The sequence below is a fragment of the Rana temporaria genome, chromosome 6, assembly GCF_905171775.1.
Source record: "Rana temporaria chromosome 6, aRanTem1.1, whole genome shotgun sequence".
In the NCBI taxonomy this organism is placed as follows: Eukaryota; Metazoa; Chordata; class Amphibia; order Anura; family Ranidae; genus Rana; species Rana temporaria.
This window is the reverse complement of record NC_053494.1, coordinates 183,774,791-183,790,197: the sequence shown is the minus strand read 5'-3', so window position 1 is coordinate 183,790,197 and position 15,407 is coordinate 183,774,791. Positions and strand designations below refer to the sequence as shown.

General features: G+C 43.4%; 1 protein-coding gene across 4 annotated transcripts in view; it reads left to right on the top strand.

Moving 5' to 3' along the window:
* The window catches only part of GPD2 (glycerol-3-phosphate dehydrogenase 2), a 294,667-nt gene that overhangs the window by 70,692 nt on the left and 208,568 nt on the right, over positions 1-15,407 (top strand). The window lies entirely within an intron of this gene.

Here is a 15,407-nt window from a genome sequence, read left to right as displayed (position 1 = left end):
AGAGACATAATCAAAAAAAAAAAATCCAGAAATCACAATTTATGATTTTTTCACTATTTATTTGTATGATACAGCTGCAAATAAGTATTTGAACACCTGTCTATCAGCTAGAATTCTGACCCTCAAAGACCTGTTAGTCTGCCTTTAAAATGTCCACCTCCACTCCATTTATTATCCTAAATTAGATGCACCTGTTTGAGGTCATTAGCTGCATAAAGACACCTGTCCACCCCATACAATCAGTAAGAATCCAACTACTAACATGGCCAAGACCAAAGAGCTGTCCAAAGACACTAGAGACAAAATTGTACACCTCCACAAGGCTGGAAAGGGCTACGGGGAAATTGCCAAGCAGCTTGGTGAAAAAAGGTCCACTGTTGGAGCAATCATTAGAAAATGGAAGAAGCTAAACATGACTGTCAATCTCCCTCGGACTGAGGCTCCATGCAAAATCTCACCTCGTGGGGTCTCAATGATCCTAAGAAAGGCGAGAAATCAGCCCAGGACTACACGGGAGGAGCTGGTCAATGACCTGAAAAGAGCTGGGACCACCGTTTCCAAGGTTACTGTTGGTAATGCACTAAGACGTCATGGTTTGAAATCATGCATGGCACGGAAGGTTCCCCTGCTTAAACCAGCACATGTCAAGGCCCGTCTTAAGTTTGCCAATGACCATTTGGATGATCCAGAGGAGTCATGGGAGAAAGTCATGTGGACAGATGAGACCAAAATAGAACTTTTTGGTCATAATTCCACTAACCGTGTTTGGAGGAAGAAGAATGATGAGTACCATCCCAAGAACACCATCCCTACTGTGAAGCATGGGGGTGGTAGCATCCTGCTTTGGGGGTGTTTTTCTGCACATGGGACAGGGCGACTGCACTGTATTAAGGAGAGGATGACCGGGGCCATGTATTGCGAGATTTTGGGCAACAACCTCCTTCCCTCAGTTAGAGCTTTGAAGATGGGTCGAGGCTGGGTCTTCCAACATGACAATGACCCGAAGCACACAGCCAGGATAACCAAGGAGTGGCTCTGTAAGAAGCATATCAAGGTTCTGGCTTGGCCTAGCCAGTCTCCAGACCTAAACCCAATAGAGAATCTTTGGAGGGAGCTCAAACTCCGTGTTTCTCAGCGACAGCCCAGAAACCTGACTGATCTAGAGAAGATCTGTGTGGAGGAGTGGGCCAAAATCCCTCCTCCAGTGTGTGCAAACCTGGTGAAAAACTACAAGAAACGTTTGACCTCTGTAATTGCAAACAAAGGCTACTGTACCAAATATTAACATTGATTTTCTCAGGTGTTCAAATACTTATTTGCAGCTGTATCATACAAATAAATAGTTAAAAAAATCATACATTGTGATTTCTGGATTTTTTTTTTTTGATTATGTCTCTCACAGTGGACATGCACCTACGATAACAATTTCAGACCCCTCCATGATTTCCAAGTGGGAGAACTTGCAAAATAGCAGGGTGTTCAAATACTTATTTTCATCACTGTATATTGTTTGTGGCCCCCAGGGCCACAAAAGATATATACTGTATTTATTGGCGCTACCTTGGAGGGGGCAGGACGAGCCCTGTCAGATTACATGAAGAGAATCTCCTGTTTACTCAGCAGCGTCTCTATTGGAAGTCCCGTCTCCTGGGATGCCATTGGACGACTGTTCTGTCTATTATAGAAGGCGGAACTTTGTATTAAAGAGGCCACAGGGTAAACAAGAGATTCTCCTGTTTGTAATCTGTCGGCACTCGTCCCGCCCCCCTCCCTCTGCCTTTCGAGGCTGCAGATGGGCATCATTCAGGCTGATGTCAATGGTAATGCTGCATTCATGGCACATGTGAGGCTGCATTTATGGCACATGTGAAGTTGCAATGGTAAGGCTGCATTGGTTGCAATGGTAAGGCTGCATTGGTTGCAATGGTAAGGCTGTATTCATGGCACATGTGAGGCTGCATTCATGGCACATGTGAGGCTGCATTCATGGCACATGTGAGGCTGCATTGGTTGCAATGGTGAGGTTGCAATGGTAAGGCTGCATTGGTTGCAATGGTAAGGCTGCATTCATGGCAATGGTGAGGCTGCATTCATGGCAATGGTGAGGCTGCATTCATGGCTATGGTGAGGATGCATTCATGGCAATGGTAAGCCTGTGTGTGTTATACGCCGATAAATACGGTATATCCAAATAACACGCCCAAGCTCATCCTTAGTCCCAAGCAGCGCTCTGGGATTAATTGGGGCCACAAAAGAAATATATACAGTATATCCAAATAACACGCCCAAGCTCATCTCTTCGCCACACACAGCCACAAAGGCAAGAGAATTCTTGTTGGGCAGTGTATTAGTGCTCAGACGAACACACTTAGACCGAATTTTAATGGTTCAAAGAATGTCAGGCAAAATAGTCGGCCCTCATGCATGTTCACTTAATCAAATTTGGCCCTCTTTGAAAAAAGTTTGGACACCCCTGACGTACACTGATGCAAAGGGAGCCTAAAGCCTCGTACACACGATCAGTCCATCCGATGAGAACGGACCGATGGGCCGTTTTCATCGGTTAACCGATTAAGCTGACTGATGGTCTGTCGCGCCTACACACCATCGGTTAAAAAAACGATCGTGTCAGGCCCTGTACACACGACCGGTTCATCCGATGAGAATGGTCCAACGGACCGTTTTCATCGGTCCACCGATGAAGTGGCCTGATGGTCTGATGTGTGTACACACCATCAGTTCAAAAACCGATCGGGTCAGAACGCGGTGACGTAAAACACACGACGTGCTGAAAAAAACGCAGTTCAATGCTTCCAAGCATGCGTCGACTTGATTCTGAGCATGCGCGGGTTTTGAACCGATGCTTTTGTGTACTAACCATCGGTTTGGCCCGATCTATCAGCGGTCCATCGGTTCGATTTTAAAGCAAGTTTTAAAATTTTGGTCCGAAGGACAAAAGACCGATGGGCCGTACACACGGTCGGTTTGGACCGATGAAACTGAACCTCGGTCCATTCTCATCGGTTTTGACCGGTCGTGTGTACGCGGCCTCAGAACGCGGTGACGTAAAACACAACGACGTGCTGAAAAAAATGAAGTTCAATGCTTCCAAGCATGCGTCGACTTGATTCTGAGCATGCGTGGATTTTTAACCGATGGTCATGCCTACTCACGATCGTTTTTTTTCCCATCGGTTAAATTTAAAGCAAGTTGGCTTTTTTTTAACCGATGGTTAAATAACCTATGGGGCCCACACACGATTGGTTTTGACCGATGAAAACGGTCCATCAGACCGCTGTCCTCTGGTTAACCTATCGTGTGTACGAGGACTTAACCACTTGCTTACTGGGCACATAAACCCCCTTCGTTCCCAGGCGAAATCTCAGCGTCCGGCACTGCGTCGCTTTAACTGACAATTGCACGGTCGTGCGACGTGGCTCCCAAACAAAATTGGCGTCCTTTTTTCCCCACAAATAGAGCTTTCTTTTGGTGGTATTTGATCACCTCTGCGGATTTTATTTTTTGCGCTATAAACAAAAAAAGAGCAACAATTTAAAAAAAATATATTTTTTTTTTACTTGTTGCTATAATAAATATCCCAATTTTTTTTTAAAAAACTATTTTTTTTCTCAGTTAAGGCCGATACGTATTTTTCGACGTATTTTTGTAAAAAAAAAAAAAAAATCACAATAAGCGACTGGTTTGCGCAAAAGTTATAGCGCCTACAAAATGGGGAACAGAATTATGATTTTTTTTATTATTTTTTTTTTTACTAGTAATGGCGGCGATCTGCGATTTTTATTGGGACTGGGATATTGCGGCGGACGTATCGGACACTTTTGACACAAATTTGGCGCCATTCACATTTATACGGCGATCAGTGCTATAAAAATGCACTAATTACTGTATAAATGTGACTGGCAGTGAAGGGGTTAACACTAGGGGGTGAGGAAGGGGTTAAATGTGTAGCCTGGGTGTGTTATAACTGTGTGGGGGGAGGGGGGTGACTGGGGGAGGTGACCGATGCTGTGTCTCTATGTACAAGAGACACAGATCGGTCTCCTCTCCTCTGACAGCACGTGGAGCTCTGTGTTTACACACAGAGCTCCACGTCCCTGCTGTCACCTGCCGTGTCACCGACGATCGCGTGTACCCGGCGGACATCGCGGCCGCCAGGTACACGCATCGGGTCTTCGGCGATGCGTCGGGACAGTTTTTACCCGCCGCGCGCCACCCAGTGGCGCGCGCGGGTAATGCACATAAAGGCCGTTTTTAAACGGCCACTTGGCACTTGAGAGCCGCGCTGCGGACGTATTTCGTCTATAGCGCGGATCTCAAGTGGTTAAAGTATATGTGAACCCTTTACCTTGTAAAACAACCCATTCCGATTATAATAGAAATGAAAGGCAAAACATTTGTGTGTGTGTGTGTGTGTGTATGTATATATATATATATATATATATATATATATATATATATATATACACAGCCCTCAAAATTTCCACTCGCCTACTAGCATTTGGCGAGTGGATTTAAGCTGGGGGCGAGTGATGACAGGGATGCATGACCAATCTCCCTCCAATCTGTGCCTACACTTAGAGTCCCGATGAGATTGGCGACCGAAGAGAAAAGGTGCATGCTCAGGAAAAGTAGTCGGGGAGCCGCGCACAGGCAGAGCAGTACACAGGTGCTCTCCTTACAATCCTCATTAAGCCATGGGACCTAACAGTATGACCTCTCTGAGCCTGCCCCCCTCCCCCCGACCAATGTAGCTGGAGAGCAGGGAGCAGGAAGTAATGAGTGAGGTGGAGGATTGCGAAAATTACCACTCCGGTGCAGCGCTCACTGAAAGTTGCCCTGACATGAGAGCGGCAGCCTTCCAGTTTGTGCCGTTTTCTTCTCCTTGTGCTCTATGTAGGTGTTCACCAGTTCAGCCTGAGCACTGTGAACAGACTGGTCTCAATGTGTGCTGTGCGGTGTCAGTGTGCGCTGTGCTATGGTGTCAATGGCTGTGCAGTTGTGTGGATCTCAGCGCTGGATTGTACTCCCTCCCGCTGTGCTGCAGCTCCTCTCCTCACTGCCAGCCTGAATAAAAGGGGGAAGTGGGGACATGCAAGCGTGGAGCCGCACACACAGGCTCCTGATGATGAGATGAATGTGAGAGAGAGAGAGGATGGATGGGAGTTGCAGAGGAGACAGCAAGAGAATGGGGAAGAGACCCAGTTCTAGTGCCCTGTCCCTCTGGTCTGCCCCCAGTGCCCTGTCCCTCTGGTCTGCCCCCAGTGCCCTGTCCCTCTGGTCTGCCCCCAGTGCCCTGTCCCCCTGGTCTGCCCCCAGTGCCCTGTTCCATTTCGTTAAATTTGTTGTTGGTAATATTTAATTGTGTAACTTGATTCTGCATAAAACATTTAACAGTGTCATTCTATGAGATAATCTACGAGGGCGTGTTTACAGGTACAATTAGGCGCAGGGCAGTGTATGAATTAGGTGGGGCAACTGGTGGCGAGTAACTCTTGAGGCCTGGCTAGTAGCTCAGGACTTGAACTTTTGAGCCCTGTATATATATATATATATATATATATGCCTTGTGTTTTGCCTTTTTTTTTGTTGTTGCATAGGGGGCTTGAAGAGCTAGGAGTGAAGAAGCAGCAGTACACTGATCTTCTCAGTTAATGGTTGTTTAGGGGGAAAGCAGGGTGTACTCCCAGTACAGCCAGAAAACAGAAAAGCCGTAAATCAGGAGGTCTGGTAGGAACACCACGTATTTCACACAAATGAAGCAATACAAAGAGAACGGGATCCTTTTTAACACAACTACATGGTACAGCAGGCACATATCAAGGATATAAAATGTTGTAATAAATTCTTTATAAGCAATATGTCTGTAGACCAAGACTGAGGAATTTAAGAAGGTTCTAGGAATCCTTCTACACAAGACTTCTGCTTTTCACAATTGGCTCTCTGATATCACATGGGGTGGGGGATGGGTAGGGCTTGGCTAAATTTGTGTAGAGGCTGCCTCTTTCAGCAATTTGTAATTTGTTTGTTCAGTGGATATATGAGTGCATTGAAGCACAGAATCCATCATTCACGGCTTCTGGCAATAAAGGCATCGAATCAAATGGGTGTGTGGAGCAGATGGTGCTTTGTTGTTCTTAGCCTTGGACTACAGAAATATTGCTGTCTATACTACGCACCATGCTGCTTCACTTTACAAATCTTTTTTGTTAGTGGTAGTCAAATCGTCTGGGACTTTCGGTTTCCGGTCATGTGAGTCTGCAGGCTAGGTAGTACCAGGTACCAAGACTTGTCCATCAGAAAACAATAATGGGGATTTTTTTGTTTTATACATTTTCCTTTCTAAATCTGTACGTCTAAATTGCACTATTCAGAGTATCCTTACTCCTGATTATTTACATCCCTTTAAGGAAAAATGTCAGGTTGTAAATATGGGATACAACTTCTGCCATGTAAGGTGGAAAGTGTTTGCCAGGAAAGTGTTTGGCCGTCTCAATGAACCTGCTGTAACAGTTCAAAGAACTCAAAATCTGAGATTAGGAGGTGTGAGAATTCCGGTTAAAGTGCATTTCCACATTTGCAGCAAAATTGGGATAACACCTACCTTTACATTTGTGACAAATCCCTATTCGCATAGCATAACTTAAAAAAAAATCAGCTTATCTTTGTTAGATGCTCTATTACTGACCATCTAGCAAGGACAAATCTTATATTGTTCTCTTTGTTTATGAGGAGGCTGGGCAGCTGTTATTGCCATAATTAACCCTGTCTGTACTATTCAGGCAGATCCTCATTTATCAATTATAACTAGAATTGAACACTACCGGTTAAAGGTGTAGAGGCTGGCCTTCTTGCATTCTATGGGCCAGATTCAGGTAGGGCGGCTTAATTATGACCCGGCGTAGCGTATCGTCTTTACGCTACGCCGCCATAAGTCAGAGAGGCAAGTTCTGTATTCACAAAGCACTTGCCTCCTAAGTTACGGCAGCGTAGCGTAAATGGGCCGGCCTAGGCGCGCCTAATTCAAATGTGGAACAGGGGGGCGTGTTTTATGTTGATGACTGGTGACCCGACGTGATTGAAGTTTTTTATGAACGGCGCATGTGCCGTTCGTGAAAGAATCCCAGTGCGCATGCGTCGGATAGAATGCCTAAGATACGTCAAACACTGCCTACGACGTGACGTAACTTACGCACAGCCCTATTCGCGTACGACTTGCGCAAACGACGTAAAAAGATGGGCCTGTTCCGACTTTCTATACCTTGCATGGGCTGCGCCACCTAGGGAGCAGCTTTATCTTTACGCCGGCGTATCTCTTACGTAAACGGCGTAACTAATTGCGACGGGCGCACGTACGTTCGTGAATCGGCGTATCTTGCTCATTTGCATATTCTACGCTGAAATCGACGGAAGCGCCACCTAGCGGCCAGCGTAAATATGCACCCTAAGATACAACGGCGTAAGAGACTTACGCCGCTCGTATCTTAACCTAATTTAAGCGTAGCTGATTTCCAGAATACGCTTAAATTTATGACGGCGTAGATTCAGAGTTACGACGGCGTATCTACTGATACGCCGGCGTAACTCTTTGTGAAATCTAGCTATATGTCATTAAAGTGGATGTAAACCCAAATTTTTTTTATTTTTTTTTGATGTCACAATGTAGAGTATAAGATTTCCTATCATCTGTGCCCAGTCTTGCCACACAGAGTTAATCCAGCTCTCGTCTTTTATTGTTCAGTGAAATAAAACGGACTTACAGAGAAAAACCTTAGTCCATTCCGCCCCCTTGCTGTGAGTGACAGGTTATATACATATCTCATGCACTAACCTGAGACGGGCATTATTTTTTAATTCCCACCCCCACTCCTTTTCTGAAGTCATGTGGTTACTTTTCTGGATTTTGACTGGATGTTGGTGATCATAGCAGAATTTAGTGAAATGAATACACAGGAAAAAAATGCATGTTGACAAGGAGTGTAGAGGAGGGCGGGGAGTCTACTGACATCACCCACAGAGCTCCAGACAACAGACCCACCCACAGAATCTGCAGTTTTTCAGTTCTTATAACAGACAGAGGGGAGACATTTGACAGGTAAGGATACATGCAGGAGGCATTTATATCCTTATAGATCAGCACTATGGCCGTAGTTTAGAAAGATGAGAGTATATCCATAGAGTTGAAAGATATGACTTTTGGTGTGATTCATAATGTTAGTTACTGTGAATTTGAACAAGAGTTAGGGGATGACTGGGGATGGGAAATTACGAGTATTTACTAGATTTCAGTTAGGTTGGTTTACAGAAACTTGTGTTTTTTTTTTATTGTATTCTTTATCTCTGGCTAATACGGTATTATTAGTAAGAGTATACTACTTAATATGTCATTGTGTAATGCAATATAATGACTTTTTGTTGTATTATATCGAATGTACCGTCTATATTTTGAAAATAAACTTAAATGAGAGAAAAAAAAAAGAAAAAGAAAGATGAGATAGGGTTTACATCCACTTTAAGGACAGACTTGGGACAGACTCACTCTGACAAAAAGTCTTGCAGTCAGCCATGACACGTTCTCTTGAGAAACATAGAAAGGATAAGAAATATTTAAAAAAGAAATGTAAGTATGGTTTGGGGATGGGGATACACAGCACACACATAGAGGGGCTTCCTCAAATTTAACTGCAAGTTGGGAAATATGATATAAGGTTGCTATTAATTCTAGGGTATCAGAAGAAAGCAGTAGAACCTGAGGTGTGACAATACAGAGAAAAACGAATTGAGCACCAAATTAAAAGTTGAGGAAGACGCTATGGATTTTTTATTTTATTTGTGGTGTAACAAATGAAGGCAATAAAGGAATTTGTTATCCCACCAATTGTACATTTTAATCCAATATTTCCCGGACTTTAAGTTGTCTCTCTACTTGTTTCTCTGTTATCAAGGTGGATGTTTTGAGGCTTTCATTGGGATATTGGGTTCATTATCTAGTGAGATTCTGATCTGGAACAAGCATGCAGCTATAAAGTGTCAGGACACCAAGCGTCTATTTTATATATATAAAAAAATGTATAGCCATTCGTGCATTGAACGTTCATGTACAGCAGGGGTGCCCAACCTTTTGAAGAGCGAGGGCCACCTAAGCGACTTGGTAAACGGGCGCGGGCCACAGTGAGCGGAGCGAGTGGATTGCAGCCCACTCTATTCTATAGAGCCCACCCATTTTTTTTTTTTTGCTGATCGGATTGGAGGTAGGCATTTGTAAACAGACACAAGCCCATTTACATCTGCTACTCCTTAGAGGTAAATGGAGGGTCTAATTGGGTCGGACTGTCAAAGGGGCCTAAGGCTCAGTGCAGGTAACCCACAGATGCACTGCTCTGCACCTGCGGATCAGTTTTTAAAGCAGCCCAGTAACCACTGCAGAACAGATATGCCCATATATACACTGATTTTAGTAATAAACTTACCTTTAATAACCGTATTCTATTCTATTCCATCCCAGAGCAGGAGGTCGTGGGCCACATCAGAGGGCTCCGCGGGCCACATGTGGCCCCCGGGCCACTGGTTGGGCACCCCTGATGTGCAGTATTGTGTAAATGAGGCAAAATTTAATGTTCTTTGGGCTATTTCATCTGCCTATAAAAAAAACAAAAACAAAAAAAACAAACAAACAAATGTTCTTTTTATTATAGGTAGAAGTAAAGTACCACTAAATGGTCACTAGTTGGAGCTGAGTAACATAGGAAATACATAGGTGTTTGAAACGAGATACAATGCAACATTCACAAAGTGAATGACGGAGAAAATTAGAAATGAATGGTTACATTTATTCTGTAACTCCCTCTAGTGTTCTGTAGCATTTTTACACGGTATCTCTTGTTATGCAATCATTTGGCCATTATGTAATATTTTACTACTGTTCATGATAAAAGAACATTTGTTCAAAAGAGAATATAGCCTAAAGCACATACGGTACATTTTTGCCCAGTGTGCTTGGAATAATTGTACATGCAGATTTGCTATTTTTTTAATAATTGGAAACGCTGTGCACGTGTGCACATGCCTGTTCCAAGTCACTAACTCACCATGTGGCGTAGCAAGGATAAGAATGACGGCACGTCAATCGATTACCTTAACAATCATGAAAAAAAAAATAGCAAACATGTCTATAGTCCCCTGCTCTGTGCAATGGAATTGCACAGAGCGGCCGCAAAACTTCCTTTTCCCCTGCCAGCACTCCTCCTCTCTGTTCAGTGCCCCCATGGAAAGCCGCTTTCCATAGGGGCACTTGTGCGTGCTCACCCAGAAGCCCCACTGTCTGTGTCTCGCCCCCGCTCTCTTCACTGGCTTTGATTGACAGCACCTGGGAGCCAATGGCTCCCGGTGCTGCAGAAAAGCCTGAAAGACTGGAAGTGAGGTGAGAGAAGAGCTGTAAACATGCACAGTGCTGGATCGAAGGAGGGCTCACATAGGTAAAAAGAGGTGGGCGGGGGGTGAGGGGGGATGCTGATGCCTAAACATGTTTTATCCTAATGCAAGGAATGCATAAAGGTGAAACATATCCAGGCTTTAGAACCACTTTAAAAATAAACCTTCAGTAACAGATCAACAATGGCAGTTCCGATATTTTAGGATCCTTTTAACTGCTGTTTTCTGGGAGCGTTGTATTTATTAATGAGTGATAATTACCGGTATATAAAAATCTAGATTAAGGCATGATGGCCAAGAGGCTGCTCCCGTCCAAAAGCACTCTAGAAGCCCTGCTTGTATTCATGAGAAAATATGATCCTCAGTTAAAATTATTTGAGTTGACTGAATGCAGACTTGTTTTGTTTTTTTCTGCATAGTTTTTCAGTCTGAGCCCCATAGAATTTGGTTTCTAAAATATTTAGTTGTGTATATTGGTATCATCACCCAGAAGGCTCCGGTTATAGCTTTGCACTCCTCTATGTGAGGTTTTCTCTAGAATAATGGTTTTCTTTCAATCTTCTTTTTATTGTTTTTTTTTAGCAAAGCAAGAGTATACAGAAACCTAGGAGGCATTCCTCTGGTTTAAATCAGTCGATACATAAGTAACAGTATTATCTTCATAACAATTCATATAATAAAAGTAAAAACAAAAAGTAAAGGGGAAGTGGATCTCTTTTGGGGGAAGAAAAGAGGCTCATAATATGTTACATTATCTCTCTTCCTATACTTGTTCCTTCCCTGCTACCCCAAATCTACTTTGTTGATCCGCTCCCCTAATACCATTTTGCCCTCCTTCCCTTTCGCCACCTGTCCGACGGGAGATCCATATCCCGTCGGGCTTGGGGCACCTAATCTGTTCCTCCTGCCTTACCTCCCCTATAACCCCCCCCCCAAACTAAACAAAACAAACACCAAAAAAAGAAAAAAAAAAAAAAAAGGAAAAAGAGACAAAAAATACAAAAAGAAGAAAAAGCTCATAATTCCTCCCCCCATCAGGTCCCCCCCCCCCCGTCCACCCCTCCCTCAATCCGCGTCCATCAAGGCCTTTCCCTCCTCCGAATATCTAAATGTGTTCCACTCTGCCCATATTTCTAAATATACCTTCCGTTTTTGCCTTGAGGTCCAAACCAAATCCTCCATTCTATTCAGATTTTCAACTCTATTAAGCCACATCCTTATAGTTGGAGGGGATGTCTGCTTCCACGTCCCTGGTATACATGCTCGGGCAGCATTTAAAAGATGGCAGGTCATTGTTCTCTTATATTGTCTCGCTGGCATCTCTGTATCTTGCAACAGATAAAAAGACCATTCGTCTGGTAGCTGCGTCCCACTAAATCTCTGTGTTATTTCCCGGACCCTACCCCAATAGTTTAAAATCTTAGGGCAGGCCCAGAAAATATGCATTAGGGTTCCTCCCCTCTTCCCACACCTCCAGCATCTATCTACCATGTCTGGATAGCACTTGTTCAATACCTCCGGTGTCCGGTACCACTGTGACAGGACTTTGTAATTCATCTCTTGTGTCTTTACACACATAGATGTTTCAAAAATATTCGGAATTATTTTGTTCTTTTGTTCATCTGTAAAAGGTCTCCCCAGTTCACGCTCCCATTTATGGAAGAAGGGTATCTGAAACTCCTCTGTTGGGGTGTTCGGTAACTCTCTAATTCTCGATAAAGAGTGCCGTAGGGTCCCTCCCCCGCTGCAGTACCTCTCAAACCTTGTCAAAGTTTGTGCGTAACTAGCTGGGGATTTCAAGGTGTTAAAATAATGTTGTAATTGTAAAGACCGCCAAAAATCAAGTTGATAGGGTAGCTCACCTGATATCATCTCCTGTCGAGTAGTCCAGGCCCCCTCCTTCAGGAAGTGCGAAGCCTGGAACCACCCCTGCTCTATTAATTTACTAAATGGTCCTTTCATCCAGCCTGGTTTAAACTGTGGGTTTCCCAGGATTGGGAATAGTGGTGAATCATCCGTTGATAGTATCCCTCTGGCAAATAACTTATGAGCCACCCGGAGAGTAGGACCTATCAACGGATGTTTCTTAACGTCACTTGGGAGCTCCCGGTAGCACCATGCCGCCCTCTGCAGTATGCAGTCGCACTGATCTTGCTCCAACCCTGACCATAATTTGTCTCCTGCATGTCTGCTCCAATCAACAAGTTGACATAGTAACGCTGCCTGGTAATATCTATAGATATCTGGGACCGCTATTCCTCCATCCCGTTTGGCCAGTGACATTACCCGAGCCTTAATTCTTGGGCGTTTATTCGCCCAAATAAATCTATTGATAAGGGACTGTGTTTGCTTAAAAAAGGATTTCGGTATTGCAATCGGAAGGGTCTGGAAGAGGTACAGATACTTGGGCAACACACTCATTTTGACGATGCTAGATCGTCCAAAGAATAATGGTTTTATAAATAGAACCCTATACCAAAAAAGTTGGGACGCTGTGTAAAATCTACACGAAAACAGAATGCATTGATTTGCGAATCTCATAAACCAATATTTTATTCACAGTAGACAATCAAAAACATTTTTGAACAGTTCTGAATTTGTAAAAAAAATTGTGAACGCAGCTTTTTAGGGATTGGTGACTATTCTGAATAAAATAAGTGTTATGAGATTTTCAAATCATTGCTTTCTGTTTCTATGTATATTTTAAACAAAGTTCCAACTTCTTTTGAAATTGGGGTTGTAATTGTATTTGACACTGTGAGTTGATTTTTAGTTTAAAATAAAATGTGAGTAGTTAGGTTTGCATACCAGTATCCCTACAGAATAATTTTTATCTTGCATTATATTTTTAACACTCATATTAGAGCACCACATGAAGAAAACATAAGGCCTTTTGGTGTCCCTTTAAATTTCAGTGGTTTATAGCTCTGTGTTTCATTTAATACGCTCTGATAAAAAAAATAGAAGGAAATTATTTCTCCATGGCGGAAAGACTCTGTAACAAATTGAACAAGCCCCTCAGAGTCTTAAATCTTTATTAAATTGTAGCTAATTGTATTATTGACAAGTAAGCTGACAGGCTTATTGTCCCCTGATGGCATTCATTGGTTCATTTACTGCATCTACAAGTCCGCCAAAGGCTGTGTGTTTTATGAATCAATTTAACTGGGATGGTATTTTTTTTTTTATTTCAAGCCTTGCTGATGGGCAAGATAATACAATCTGATTCATACTTTACAGAACTGGGATAGTCATGAAAAATACATTGAGGTTTTCAGATTTTTGTACTTTGGTCCCTTATAATATTCCTCATCTGCTACATAAAAAAATTAAGTTCACCACCTTTAAAAAAATAAATGAAATGCACATCTTTTTACAAGTAAAAAAATGTACATTTATTTTATTGGGAGCCTGGAAAGCATTGCACTCACAACCAGCAGATCGTGGGTGCAATGCAGGGCTCTTGCAGACTCTTAGGTGGATTCAGAAAGAGTTAGGCCGGCGTATCAGTAGATACGCCGACCTAACTCGGAATCTGCACCGTCCTAAGTTTAAGTGTATTCTCAAACTGAGATACACTTAAACCTATCTAAGATACGACGGCTTGCGCCGTCGTATCTTGGGGTGCAATATTTAGTCTGGCCGCTAGGTGGCGCTTCCGTTGAGTTTGGCGTAGAATATGTAAATGCATAGATACGCCGATTCACGAACGTACGTCCGCCCGTCGCAGTAAAGATACGCCGTTTACGTAAGGCATTTTCAGGCGTAAAGTTATTCCATCAAATAGTTGGACTAAGTATGGCCGTCGTTCCCGCGTCGAAATGTGAAAATTTTAAGTTGTTTGCGTAAGTCGTCCGTGAATAGGGCTGGACGTAATTTACGTCCACGTCTAAACCAATACGTCCTTGCGGCGTACTTTGCCGCAATGCACACTGGGATATGTACACGGACGGCGCATGCACCGTTCGTAAAAAACGTCAATCACGTCAGGTCACCCCCCATTAGCATAAAACACGCCCCCTCAGCCTAATTTGAATTAGGCGCGCTTACGCCGGCCACATTTACGCTACGCCGCCGTAAGTTAGGAGGCAAGTACTTTGTGAATACAGTACTTGCCTATCTAACTTAAGGCGGCGTAGTGTAAATACGCTACGCTACGCCGCCGCAAAGATGCGCGCCCCTACCTGAATCCAGCTATCTGTGTGTAAGCTGTCTTGACCATACAATGTATGGCCAAGCAGTTACCCATTAACAGGAAGCGTCAATGAACTACCACATTGCTCAAACACTTTGAACAAAAAAGGTAATTCTGCTGCTCACTATGTTGGTGCCCGATGAGCAGGTATCTTCCTGTGTGACTAAGATTTGCCCCAACGTGTTTCATTAATGTAACCTTATCAAGGGTCAGTAATCAAGAAAACAACTAACCTGTTTACATCTTCTCCTGATGTAGCTGGTGGGTTTTATTCTGTTTTTTTTTTTTTTCAGCTAGAATAAAACTGGAAGACAGAACGTACAGGGATAGTGTAGTAATAACATTAATCCAATATACAATAAAGATGAAATGCATTCACAAAAGGAAAGTTTCAGACTTGCTCATCTGTGGCCCAGAATTGTTTCCCCGTTATCCAGTCCAGGGGGACTCTCCAGCCGTGGCCAGCATCAGGAGTTGGAGCCGAAAGCTGTCCAGGATGCTACTATCGGCTCAGTTAAACCCGCTGATGCAGTGTGCAAAGCTGCAAAGTGAGTCCCTCTAGACTGGATAGCGGGAACAACTCTGGGCCACAGATGAGCAAGCTGACACTTTCCTTTTGTGAGTGCATTTTATCTTTACTTTGTATTGGACTAAAGTTATTAACACACTATCAGTGCACTCGTTGCTTGGTTGTTTTGCTTCCAGATAATTGGCGGGTTTTCCCAGACCATTTTTATTAAGAGCAGCAAGATGGTTGCAATAT